Here is a 12,799-nt window from a genome sequence, read left to right as displayed (position 1 = left end):
GTAAACTTTTATAATGGACGCACATGTACCGGATTATAAAAAAAATCACTTCCTTTTTTTCATTTAAAATTTTTTTAAGCCAAGTTTTTTATCAAAACAAAAAACCGAATATATCGTTGATCACAGTTTTTCGTTCTCTTTCCATAGAGAACCATGATGATATATAAAAAACGAACTTTTTTTTTTCAAAAAAAAACCCCACTTAATTTTCTTAGTTTTTTCAATTATTAAGTTTATTTTTATCAAAAAAAAAACTAATTATACCAAAAATATTAATTTTTTGTACTCTATTAATAAACATCAACACCGATTTAAAAAAAAATAAATAAATAAAAATAAACCTCGAACTGTTTAGATTCACACTGTGAATCTAGACTGTAAATATTTCAATTTTTAACATTCACAATATGAAAAATCTCGAACAGTTCAGATTAACAATGTGAATCTGAGAAGATTCATTAAAAAAAAACCTCGTTCAGTGTAGATTCACACTATGAATCTAAACTGTAAATATTTCAAATTTTAACATTCACAATGTGAAATAGCTCCGATCAGTTCAGATTCACACTGTGAATCTGACTTATTATTATGCACATCGTGAATCTGAGGGGTTAACAATATAAATCTGAACAAATTTACAATATGAATTTGAACAGGTTCACAATGTAAATCTGAACTAAAATATCGTTTTTTTAACATCAATATAAATCTATATTTAAAATGTACAAAAATATGAATTTTAAATATTTATTAATTTTTTTCTATAAAAAAATAGACCTTAACTTTTTTTTTCATCAAAGAAATGAAGTGAGTTTTTTTTGAAAAAAAAAATCGTTTTTTATATATCATCATTGATCTCTATGGAAAGAAGACGAAAAATCGTGAACAACGGTATATTCAGTTTTTTTTACGATAAAAAACATGGTCTAAAAAAACTTTAAAAGAAAAAAATATGGTGGATATTTTGGTATAATACGGTATGTGTGCGTCCAATGTAAAAGTGTACATCTATTTCCTTAGCCGTTGATCGTTATGATTTCTGACGCTCACGATTGGTTCCTTGGTTATTATATGGTTCTCTATTGAACCTCACCCTATATATATATATATATATATATATATATATATATATATATATATATATATATATATATATATATATATATATATAAGTTTAATAGAAAACCATTATTAATCAAGAAACCAAGGAACCAATTCATGATTTTTCGTCATCTTTCCATAGAGATCAATGATGATATATTAAAAACGAACTTTTTTTTTTCCGAAAAAAACCTATTTAATTTTCTTAGTTTTTTCAATATTTAAGTTTATTTATATAAAAAAAACTAATTATACCAAAAATATTAATTTTTTGTAATCTATTAATAAACATCAACATCGATTAAAAAAAAACCTCGAACAGTGTAGATTCACACTGTGAATCTAGACTGTAAATATTTCATTTTTTAACATTCACAATATGAAAAATCTCAAACAGTTCTGATAAGGTTCATTAAAAAAAACCTCATTCAGTGTAAATTCACATTGTGAATCTAAACTGTAAATATTTCAAATTTTAACATTCACAATATGAAAAAGCTCCGATTAGTTTAGATTTACACTGTGAATCTGACTTATTATTACGCACATCGTGAATCTGAGGAGGTTCACAATATGAATCTGAACAGGTGTACAATATAAATCTGAACAGATTCACAATGTGAATGTGAACTAAAATATCGTTTTTTTTTTAAAACATGAATATGAATTTATGTTTAAAAAATACAAAAATATGAATTTTGATATATTTATTAATTTTTTTTCTATAAAAAAATAAACCTTAACTTTTTTTCATCAAAGAAAAAAAGTGGGTTTTTTTTCGAAAAAAAGAAGTTCGTTTTTTATATATCATTATGGATCTCTATGGAAAGAGGACGAAAAATCGTGAACAACGGTATATTCGATTTTTTTTCAATAAAAAACATGGTCTAGAAAAAAATTTAAACGAAAAAAAGTGATGAGTTTTTTGTAAAAGGTGAATTTTTTGGTATGATCCGGTGTGGGTGCGTCCAATGTAAAAATGTATATCTATTTCCTTCGCCGTTGATCGTTATGATTTCTGGCGCTCACAATTGGTTCATTTGTTAATTATGGTTCTCTATTGAACCTCACCCTATATATATATATATATATATATATATATATATATATATATATATATATATATATATATATATATATATATATATATATATATATATATATATATAAAGTGAATATACCTAACAACCTTATATAAGCTTAGGTACCTAACCACATCATACTACGTAATTTTGTATTGTATTTGCATTGTAATCATCCAAAGTTCTTAAAATTCAACCTCATAACTTGATTGCTTCCAAAATCTTTAGACTTTCATCATTATCTTCATTCAAATGACGTCTTTCTATCGGAGACCCCCTGATGGGCTTCATATACTACCCTTACAAATCAAATGGTGTAGGAGGAATATAATGGTGAATATCTAAAAATCTTGGAAGTAAATCAAGTTATGGATTGAAGTTTAAAAACCTTAAATGATTGCAATGGAAATATAATGCAAAAAAATGTAGTATAATATAGTTAGGTATCTAAGCTTATATAAGGTTGTTAGGTATATTCACTTTACTCATATATATATATATATATATATATATATATATATATATATATATATATATATATATATATATATATATATATATATATATAAACGCCATGCTTTAAAATTTGAGGAAGGTGGCTCTTGAGATTTTTTGTGGATATTTAGTTGATTTTTGTTGATTTTATATGGATTTTTGAGGATCTTTTTAAGCTCCAAATCAGCATTCCACTTTCTCTATTTCACATAGGGATTTTTTTTTTTTGTGGCATTTTTATGAGAGGAACCGTCACTTCAAACCCCTAGGTTTCTTATTTTATTTTCACTCCAAACCCCAAGGTCGAAATCCTTTATCTTTTCTTTGTTTATCCCTCGTTTATACTCAATTGTTTCAAAGTTTATTCCCGAAGGAATTCCACTTATCTATCTTCTCTTTTGATGAAAACTTCCTCCACTTATCTAACCAGGTACTTTTATTTATTTATTTATTTACTTATTTATTTATTTATTTTTCTTTAAAGGTGGATTACTGTGTAATAAGTGTGGTTTTTTTTTGGATTTTTCTTGGATTTTTCGGCTATTTTTTGTTGATTTTAAACAGTTTTTTTAACATTTTTATGTCGGGTCGGTTCGACTAAATGGGACAATGTGCCATCATTTGAAAAGTCGATCTCTTCACCTCCAAGCTTCCATTCACCTCCTCCAATGCTTCCCTACTTTCTCAGTACACTACTACCTCCATCACCTCTCTCTACCCAACAACCCAATATACCGACGTTTGCTCATTTCGCCGGCCTCTATTATTGGATTAACAAGCACTTTGAAGGATATTGTCTGATTCACTTTTCATTCAGCCAGGTGAGTTCATCGATCAATGTTAATTTTAACGGTGGTTTATTTTTTGTTTCTGATTCTAAGGTCCTGAAATCATAAGGGTTTTGAAATTTCAACTTGTGATTTAAATTATTCGTCTTAATAAACTATTCCCTCATTCCAAATTTTCATTTTTAATGAGAAATCATCTGACTATAAGCAGTTTCTATTGCTTGTTTTTTTTTTCTTTTTCAGGAAAAAAAATTATAATCTGAAACATCTCTGTTATAACGATTCCCCCTTTGCATATTCATCATCAACAAAGATCCCCTGGGTTTGTTTTCTGATATCCTTTTTGTGTTTTCTTTCTCTAAAAAAATATTGTTAATGGTTCCAAAAGTTAGATTTTAATTTTATTGCATTTCATAAAACAAATGATATCTTTCATCATATATTTTAATTGTCATCGTACAATGAGTGAGATGGCAAACGGGCAACAACATGTGCCCGCTAAGCCTTTTTGAATGGTAAAACTAATTCTTTTAAAAACTACATTCTAAGATCTAGGGATATACTTGTTGATTGAATTTTTGTGTTGTTGCGTCTTCTTACCTCAACTAGCTCTTCAGTTTTAGCTTTTTTCCAGCTTTTAAAATTATTATGGGGGATCGTTCTTGGGCAGAAAACGATGCCCTCTAGGTTCAAGTGATAGATATGGACATAAGAAGCATAAAGCCATAATTATGCTCAACTAAGAAAAAGGAGTAATGAATGATAAAAACTGAAAATAAAAATCTTGTCTTAGGAGATGTATACCAATGGAAACAGTATAGAAGAGAAGTCATTATAACATGGAGGGAAAAGAGAGGTAAATGTGCTATGATATGTTCTGATTTTGTTGACAAGAGGCAGTACAGGAGAGAAGCTATTATAAGATGGAAGTTAAAGAGAAAGAATTATACAAGTGCATCGAAGTTTGCCATTTTTATTTCGGGTGAGACCTCAAAAGTATTTTCTGATGTTTTAATTGACAAGAAGCAATACAGGGACGTTGAAAGGGGAAATGGAAGGAATGTTGTTTCCACAGTAGAAAAGCTTATCTCACCTGTAACTACTACCAGTGTTGAACACCTTTTGGATATGGAAGAAAATGGTAAATATTCATTTTCACTTTTTTCTTGTTGCTTTTATCTGTCATCATTTAGTTTTTTTTTTCACAGTTTTGGCCAATAATTCTGAAAGTGCAAAGTACGTTTCGGTTAGGGAATATTATGCTTACAAACTTCAAATATGTAGGCATGATAAATCCCACTTGCTGCATTTTGGTCGGCTGTTACAGCAATACATAGTTGATAGCTATGTTGAATTAGAGACGCAAAGATTAGCTTTTTATAGGACATAACAAGCTGATATACGACAAGAGTTTTCACAAGGAATTGTCGACGCTATGGCAAGTGGTGAAGGTGAGGCTTCAACTATTGGTAAACGTGTCGTTCTGCCAGCAACGTTTATTGGTGGACCAAGAAATATGAGACGGAAATATATAGATGCTATGGCGTTAGTCCAGAAATTTGGTAAATCGGACCTTTTTTGACCTTAACATGTAATCCTAATTGGCCCGAGATTAGACAACACATGATGACTCATGAAGAGACACATAACAGAGCTGATTTGGTTGTCAGGGTTTTCCATGCAAAACTTGAGTTGTTTAAGAATGAAAATTTAAAGAAAAATATCTTTGGAAAAGTAGCTGCCTATACTTATGTCATAAAAGTGATGAGGTGCCCTTTAGGGCATTTAGTAGACAAGGTTTTTTATAGTTTTTTTTATTGTCTTCTTTTCTTATAGTTTATTTCTTGCTGGTCCGGCAGGAGAAATGGTCTGAGGCAGCTCAATAACTTCAGCAGACAATCTGAGGGTATCCTATATCTACAAATTTATGACAAGTATGTACTCTCTTCTCATAATATATTTTTCTAATTTCGTGCTTCTTAGCTTCATCTATTGAGTTTGAGTTTTATGGGTATGCAGTACAAGTGTAAACCAATTACTGATTCTTGATTCAGATGGACATATAATTACTGATTCTAAGTCAAGCCTATATCTAATATTTTGCTGGTTAGTTTATTGCATCTATGTATCTATTTATCTGCTGGTTCAAACTTGTTTGTTGATTCAAACTTGTTGCTGATCCACACATGTTGCATTCCACCTCTACCTTTGATTTGAACCTCAAATCTAATTAGTTTGTTATATGTTTCTGATTTAAGACTATGTATATGATATTCTAATTCAAACTTCTTGCGTTCCATATATATGCTTTTTATTTAAAATCTAAAACCATTTATATGTGTTATTGACTTACTGTGTATCTGATTGTATAAATATGGTTTGTTTATTTCCAGGGTATATGAGTGAAAACAATCCTCATAGTAGTCGATTTCATGCAAAGACATTGGAGGCTTTAATGTGTGCTCATAGTTTGTTTCTGAATGAAATTCCAGGGATGATATTTGGATGATTCTGAGAGTTTTAATGTTTATATGTAGTATACTATCATGGCGAATTTAGTTTTTCATATTTTATACATTTGCTGCCTTGGTTGTTTTTGTGATGATATTAGACTATTATTAATTTCTATTTGGTTCAATGATGTTAGGAAATTATTTGGTATTGTTAGTTTATGTAATGTTTTAATTTCTCATGGTTCAGTTGTAGTTTTTTTGCAAAAAAAAAAAAAAAAAAAAAAAAAAAAAAAAAGAAAAGATTTCGGGTTTTGGGTTGGGTTTTCGGGGCTATATCGTGTTTAGGGTCGGGTTCGGGGAAAGTTTCAGACCCAACAGGGAGCTTAGATAAGAAACCCGTCGGGTATCAGGTCGGGGTCGGGAATAAATTTAGATATCGGGTTCAGGGATGGGATTCTCTGACCCGCCCCGTTGCCATTCCTATTTAGGATTGGCAAAATTACTAAAACACATTGCTATTTCTTGCACTTTTCCCTACCAATAATATTGGAATAATTGCTTCTTTTTGTAAAATGCAGTAAGCAATTATTTGAACTCCTGAGGAAGAAACTCGCACCATTTACAATAATTCTTCATTGCAAGTATTACTCTGTCCTTGTCCTTGTTCTGTAGAAGAAAATAGTTCGATTAAGAATATATTTTCTTAAATTATATTTACTGAATTTACACTTTAATTGTATTCAAGGTATTTTATGTCTAAAAAGCTTGAGAGTATGCTGTCGGAGTTCAATTAACGAAATCTTGCAATTCTAATTAATATGGAAGATATACAATGTATACTTTCTTTAATCTACCAACGATGATAACTTCATCTAAACATGACAACACTCGGTCGTGCTTAGCACGGCCTCCAAACTTCCCTAGTATATATATATATATATATATATATATATATATATATATATATACTAGTCATTTACCCGCGCTAAGCGACGGGTGTGCATTATTTCTGCAGAGGAGATTAGTTTTTTACGCAAATGAGAGTAAGATGTGGTGGTGAGGGTTAGGGTTTACGTAAAAATTGTATACTCGTTTTTTTAGATAAAACATCTTAAGTTATATGAGTAATGGTTCCATTACTTTAATTATTTAAATTAGTCGTTTTGCAACCAAGACAGCAATTTCTAGATGCATGAAAACATTGTTTTTCGGTAAGAGATCAAAAAAAATCAAACAAATAGCCGTTAAATAGAAAATACCGATTAATTAAAACTGTGCGAGCTTTTTATAAGTAAACCCCATCAATATCTTATGTTATATAAAATGATAATATTCAGCCTTTAAAACAAAAATAATGAACTACTCATAAATTGTTTCCAAATTAAATGTAATAAATTAGTCTCTCATCCACTTTTAAATTAAGAATTATAAATAATTATTTCACTTATCAAAAAACATTTTAACTTGATTTAATTTATGGTAGTATAGATGAACAAAATGAAAATTATTTTTGTATTATATAATTACTTGCCAATTCCAAAGAAAAATATTAGAATTCTTATTAAATAATAATTTACAATATATAAACATTTGAAAGTAAAACTCACGATTAAAACTTAATATTTAGTTTGATAACAAAATGTTTTCTAGTTATATGTTTTTGGTTATACTTTTGGAACGATATACTTAATATGATTGTAATATTTAGTTTGATAACAAATCTTTTCTAATTACATTCAAACCAAAGCTCAAAACCCATAAAGTTGTAAGTAATTTAATTTATAATATATAGAATTGTTGAACAAAATACATTTCTCTGAAAAAGGCAATAATATTTAATTACATTAATACTCACATTGGTATTTCTGAATTAGAAACGTCATAACATGAAAGTGAAACCAAATCTCGACTTTCATGTACATAAATCACTAACTTCAAATAAACATTGTCTTGAGGTACACGCTAAATTCAAACATTTTGTAAAGAATCATTTGTAGTGTCGCCAAAAGTAACATTAGTAACCTATGATAGAATTTTGAAGCATTGTCAGATTTATCTTTAGTTCTTTTGTATATTCCAAGGTTAAATATAATTTAAGTTTCAAAGTACAATGCCTAAATAAAAAAAAACTTGTGTTTAAAAAAAATGAATGTAAGATGTTAAAGAATAGAAATGACAATTATGTCAAACTACAATAAACAAAGAACATGTAATCAACATATGCAGATAAATGGTTGTAAATTGCTATTTTTTTACTCATTTTTAAAAAATAAAGGAAACAAAATTTATGGATAAAATAATGTAATTTTGTCTTTGTTTCAATCAAAATGACGGGTGTTGCTTGTTTGGTCCATGTTCTAATATACCATACTATAAAATGACATTATGTAAAGTATTTAATTGTTGCGAGTGATGATAAAGGCAAACAAAAAATTGCATCATACTTGACTGTTTACGACATCAATCATACACAACCACATACACACACAAAACATGTCACACCCCCAAACCAAGGATGACGGAAACGTCCGGGGGTGGAGGACTTCATGTGTAGTATCATAACAACAATGGCAATAGTGATGAAAGTAAACACAACCAACATATATATAATTGAATGAGTTACATCATTGTATGAATTACATGTTTCAAAATCAATTACAATATGTTGTCAAAATATGATAAGTTTGACGCCTCAACGCCCCATCCTCAAAAGTACTTTGTTACCTGTTTAGCGATTTCCTGAGAATACAAGTAGTTTGAGAAAGTGTCAACACAATGGTTGGTGAGTTCATAAGTTTTTGTATATAATTATGAAAAAAAGCTTGTCTCGTAATTGTATAGTTATTCCAGAAAAATCCTATATTTTCCTTAAAATGAATACTGTAGTCTTGTATCCAAAGACTGAAACGTATGAGTAATCTTCCTTATTTACAGAAATAACGTGAGTTTATTTCAATATAAACGCGTATGATATTAGTGAAATTCTCGTAAATTCTTAAGTTTGTTAATACTTTCTGTGAGTTATTATAACCATACTTGACATAGCCGGCCTCGTAATGCGACGTTCTTCAGGCGTCGCCGTTAAATGACACTTGTCACCACAGACCTGCCGGTCTAGCTGTTGCAAGCAGCTCTGGTGTGGGTTTGTCAAACCCAATATAGATCTATACACAACTATCACGTTCTCCCTACAAGAGACTCTGGTTACAATTTACAGGACTTTTGGACTTTGTTACTTTGGAAGTATCCCGAAGGGAATGACTCACAAATTTATTCATTAACAGATTTACGTGAACTAAACGGAAAACCTTTGGTAAATAAGTTTGAGAAGTAAATGATACATAAACTATACCTATTATAGTTTATCCAAAACGTTTTGTAATGTATAAGAATTCTTTTATGAATGCTTTAATGCTATGAATCCATAAACTATGCTCATTATAGCTTAATATACGTGTTCTAAATGAATGAATAATCTTATCATGAATGACTATATTTCAGTTTATGATGATAAACTAACATGGAAACACATTCAATATTTGGATCTTATCGTTATACACTTTGCTCAACATAATACAAAGTGTTATGAAAGTTATAAGTTGTTAACAAATTTTCAACCTTTCTACACTGTTTTTGAAAATTCATAGAAAAATCATATGAAGTTGAAAACTAAATCCGTAAATTCTGAGAGTTACCAAAATGTGTCTAGCTTACTCATAATTTTTATCATGATTTTTAATGACCTCCAACTTGTGTGAAAAAGTCCATAATCACAGACTGGTCCGGATTGGTGTTTGAAATGATAGGCAGTTTTGTAAAAATCACCATAAATTGTAGAAAAATCGTATGGAGATGTGCAAGTAGTCATTTTAAAGCTAATAACTGGAACTACTTACAACTAAAATAGTTTTTCAAACAAAAATGTTTAAGTTGCCCAAAACAGTCCGTGAATGGAGTCCAAGTTTTCTGATGAAAGCTGTTAGAAAATTTTAGTTATGTTCTTGGTGATTCAGCTTGTATTCCCCCCCCCCCCCCCCCCCCTAAAAACTTAAGAAAACATAAAAATGTAGGGGTATGAACTCACCTTAAGTGTTTTCAGTAGATGATTGTTGAAGAATGGAGGTGTTTAACTCAAGAACACTTGGAGATGCCTTGAAGATTTTTGAGAATCTAGCATCATAGTTATGGAGTTTGTATAAGCTATCAATGATTTGAGTAGAATGAAGTGTAAAAATCACAAGGAGGATGAATTACACTTACCAAGAGTGGAAGAACACTTGATGATCAGCCTTGGGATCTTGAATTAGAGAGAAAAGTTGGAGAGAAAAATTGGAGTTGGATCTTTGGTGGAATGAGAGTGATTGAAAGAAAATGAGGAGAGAGGTTGAGTGACCAACCCTAGAACGTGGGGATGGCTTGTGAGAGGGGTAAAAAGTACAAGGAAGTGACAAGGTATGGTGGGGAGGAGTGTGGGTTAATCATGGAGTGGGTATGGGGTTGCTTGTGTCATAAAATAAGGTAAAGTCAACACTCTACCTTTGTACTTTATCTACTCTCTTTTGGATAAGGTTTTATCCTTAAAATGTGATTAAATCATTAATTTAGGGGTTTTATATGTTAAAATAAAGTTTTGGGTGAAAATCCCGTGTTAAAACAATTAAAAACGGGCTTAAAACGCGAATTTAATCGAAAACCGGGAGAAAAAGGCTTCCCAGCGAGGCCTCTTGGTCCTAGGCCGAGGTTCGGTCCCTAGGCCGAGGTTCGGTCCTTGCTGGTGCTGAGTCGGAAGCGAGAGGCGCGAGCCAGAAGCGAGAAGCGAAGGGCGAGGGTTCGGTCCGGAGAAGTCAGAACCGAATGAACTGTAGTGAACAGTACCTTCGGGTTCGGTTCTTCCTTTTAAGCGAGGTTCGGTTAGTAGTGAACAGTACTTTCGGTTCGGTTCCTCTTCATCAGGAGGTTCGGTTCGGTTCTTAAGAGGGGTTTCGGTTCCTAAGAGGGGTTTCGGTTCCTTAAGTCCGTTTTTCGCTTAGACTTCCGTTTTTGGGCTGTTTTCGCCAAATTCGAGGGTCGGGATGCCCCGAGTGATTATAGAAAGTTGGGAGAGATTTGGGAGAGATTTCACATACTTAGAGAGATTTGGGAGAGATTTGACATACTTGGAGAGATTTCACATACAAAGAGATATTTGGGAGAGATTTCACATACTTAGAGAGATTTGGGAGAGATTTGACATACTTGGAGAGATTTCACATACAAAGAGATATTTGGGAGAGATTTCACATACTTAGAGAGATTTGGGAGAGATTTGACATACTTGGAGAGATTTCACATACAAAGAGATATTTGGGAGAGATTTCACATACTTAGAGAGATTTGGGAGAGATTTGACATACTTGGAGAGATTTCACATACAAAGAGATATTTGGGAGAGATTCTCGATAAGAAGAGATAGAGTGAAAACGATTGAGAGCGGTTTCGTGTGTGATGAATGTGAGTGTCCGGCTTCGAAATGCAAGGTCCGTAAACCCTGTTATGCCATGTTTTAGGATCTTACACACTCCCTATGAGTTTGCAACATTGTTTTATTGTTCTTGTTTATTGTTTAGCACTAAAGTTAAAGAATTTTAAACACATGAACTTTCCAAGTGATGTTTTCTCATTAAGATAGTGAGGTATACAGAAATTACATAATGCAAACCCTATTATACAAGGTTTAATTGGGTTGACCGGTTTGACTCGTTGACCTTGTCCGGCTTAGACTTGACCCGAATTTGACTATTATCACATCATCCCCCCGTTAGAGGGAATTTCGTCCCGAAATTTACGCTTTGGCCGAGACTTTAAGAGTTTAGGAAAAGATGCGGGTACTTTTGCTTCATTTGGTCTTCGCGCTCCCAGGTGAACTCAGGTCCTCGTTTAGCGTTCCATCAAACCTTCACGATGGGAATACGACTTTGTTTCGTTCTTTTGACCTCCCGATCCATAATCTCAACTGGCTCCTCTACGAAGTGGAGATTTTCGTTAACTTCGATCTCGTCGAGAGGTATTACAAGTGTCTCGTCGGACAGACACTTCTTCAGGTTCGATACGTGAAAGGTGGGATGTACCTTATCGAGTTCTTGAGGTAATCGAAGTTTGTACGCCACAGGACCAATCCTGGCGAGGATTTCGAACGGTCCAATGTACCTCGGGTTTAGTTTTCCACGTTTACCGAAACGTATCATTCCTTTCCAAGGGGAAACTTTTAGTAACACTCGATCACCAACCTGGAATTCCAAAGGTTTGCGTCGCTTATCCGCGTAACTCTTTTGCCGATCTCGGGAGGCCTTCAGCCTTTCTCGGATTTGAACAATATTCTCTGTGGTCTCCCTTATGATTTCAGGACCAGTGAGGGTGCTATTAGGGACTTGCCCCCTAGCTATCTGAGTGTCCCCCACTTCAGCCCAACATAGGGGTGATCTGCACTTACGACCGTAAAGAGCTTCGAATGGAGCGACTTTAATGCTGGTGTGATAGCTGTTATTGTAGGAGAATTCAATCAGCGGCAAATGGGTATCCCACGCTTTACCAAAGTCTATCATACAGGCTCTCAACATGTCTTCTAAGGTTTGTATAGTGCGCTCGCTTTGCCCGTCGGTTTGTGGATGGTAGGCCGTACTCATGTCTAGCCTAGTTCCCAAGGATTTCTGCAGAGACTGCCAAAATCGCGAAGTGAACCTACTATCTCGGTCTGAGATAATAGATATTGGTACACCATGCAGTCGCACAATCTCCTTGATGTATATCCTGGTTAACTTCTCCATCTTGTCGGTTTCCTTTATTGGCAGGAAGTGCGCACACTTGGTCAATCTGTCTACGATTACCCATATAGTGTCTAACC

General features: G+C 32.4%; 1 long non-coding RNA gene across 6 annotated transcripts; it reads left to right on the top strand.

Annotated features, from left to right (window-relative positions):
• The first annotated feature begins 2,902 nt into the window (after positions 1–2,902).
• On the top strand, positions 2,903–6,158 carry LOC111900351 (uncharacterized). Of its 6 annotated transcripts, none has more exons than XR_002853192.2 (6): positions 2,903–3,499; positions 3,710–4,607; positions 4,675–4,917; positions 5,303–5,400; positions 5,486–5,572; positions 5,860–6,158. It is a non-coding gene; the product is annotated as an uncharacterized LOC111900351 (long non-coding RNA). The 6 variants fall into 6 exon arrangements; XR_006187595.1 differs by lacking the exon at positions 5,486–5,572 and having other exon boundaries at positions 2,904–3,108; positions 3,243–3,499; positions 5,326–5,400; XR_002853190.3 differs by having other exon boundaries at positions 2,904–3,499; positions 5,326–5,400.
• Positions 6,159–12,799: the final 6,641 nt, after the last annotated feature.

Source organism: Lactuca sativa, chromosome 3 (genome assembly GCF_002870075.4).
Source record: "Lactuca sativa cultivar Salinas chromosome 3, Lsat_Salinas_v11, whole genome shotgun sequence".
Classification (NCBI taxonomy): domain Eukaryota; kingdom Viridiplantae; phylum Streptophyta; class Magnoliopsida; order Asterales; family Asteraceae; genus Lactuca; species Lactuca sativa.
This window is presented reverse-complemented; position numbering and strand designations above follow the sequence as displayed.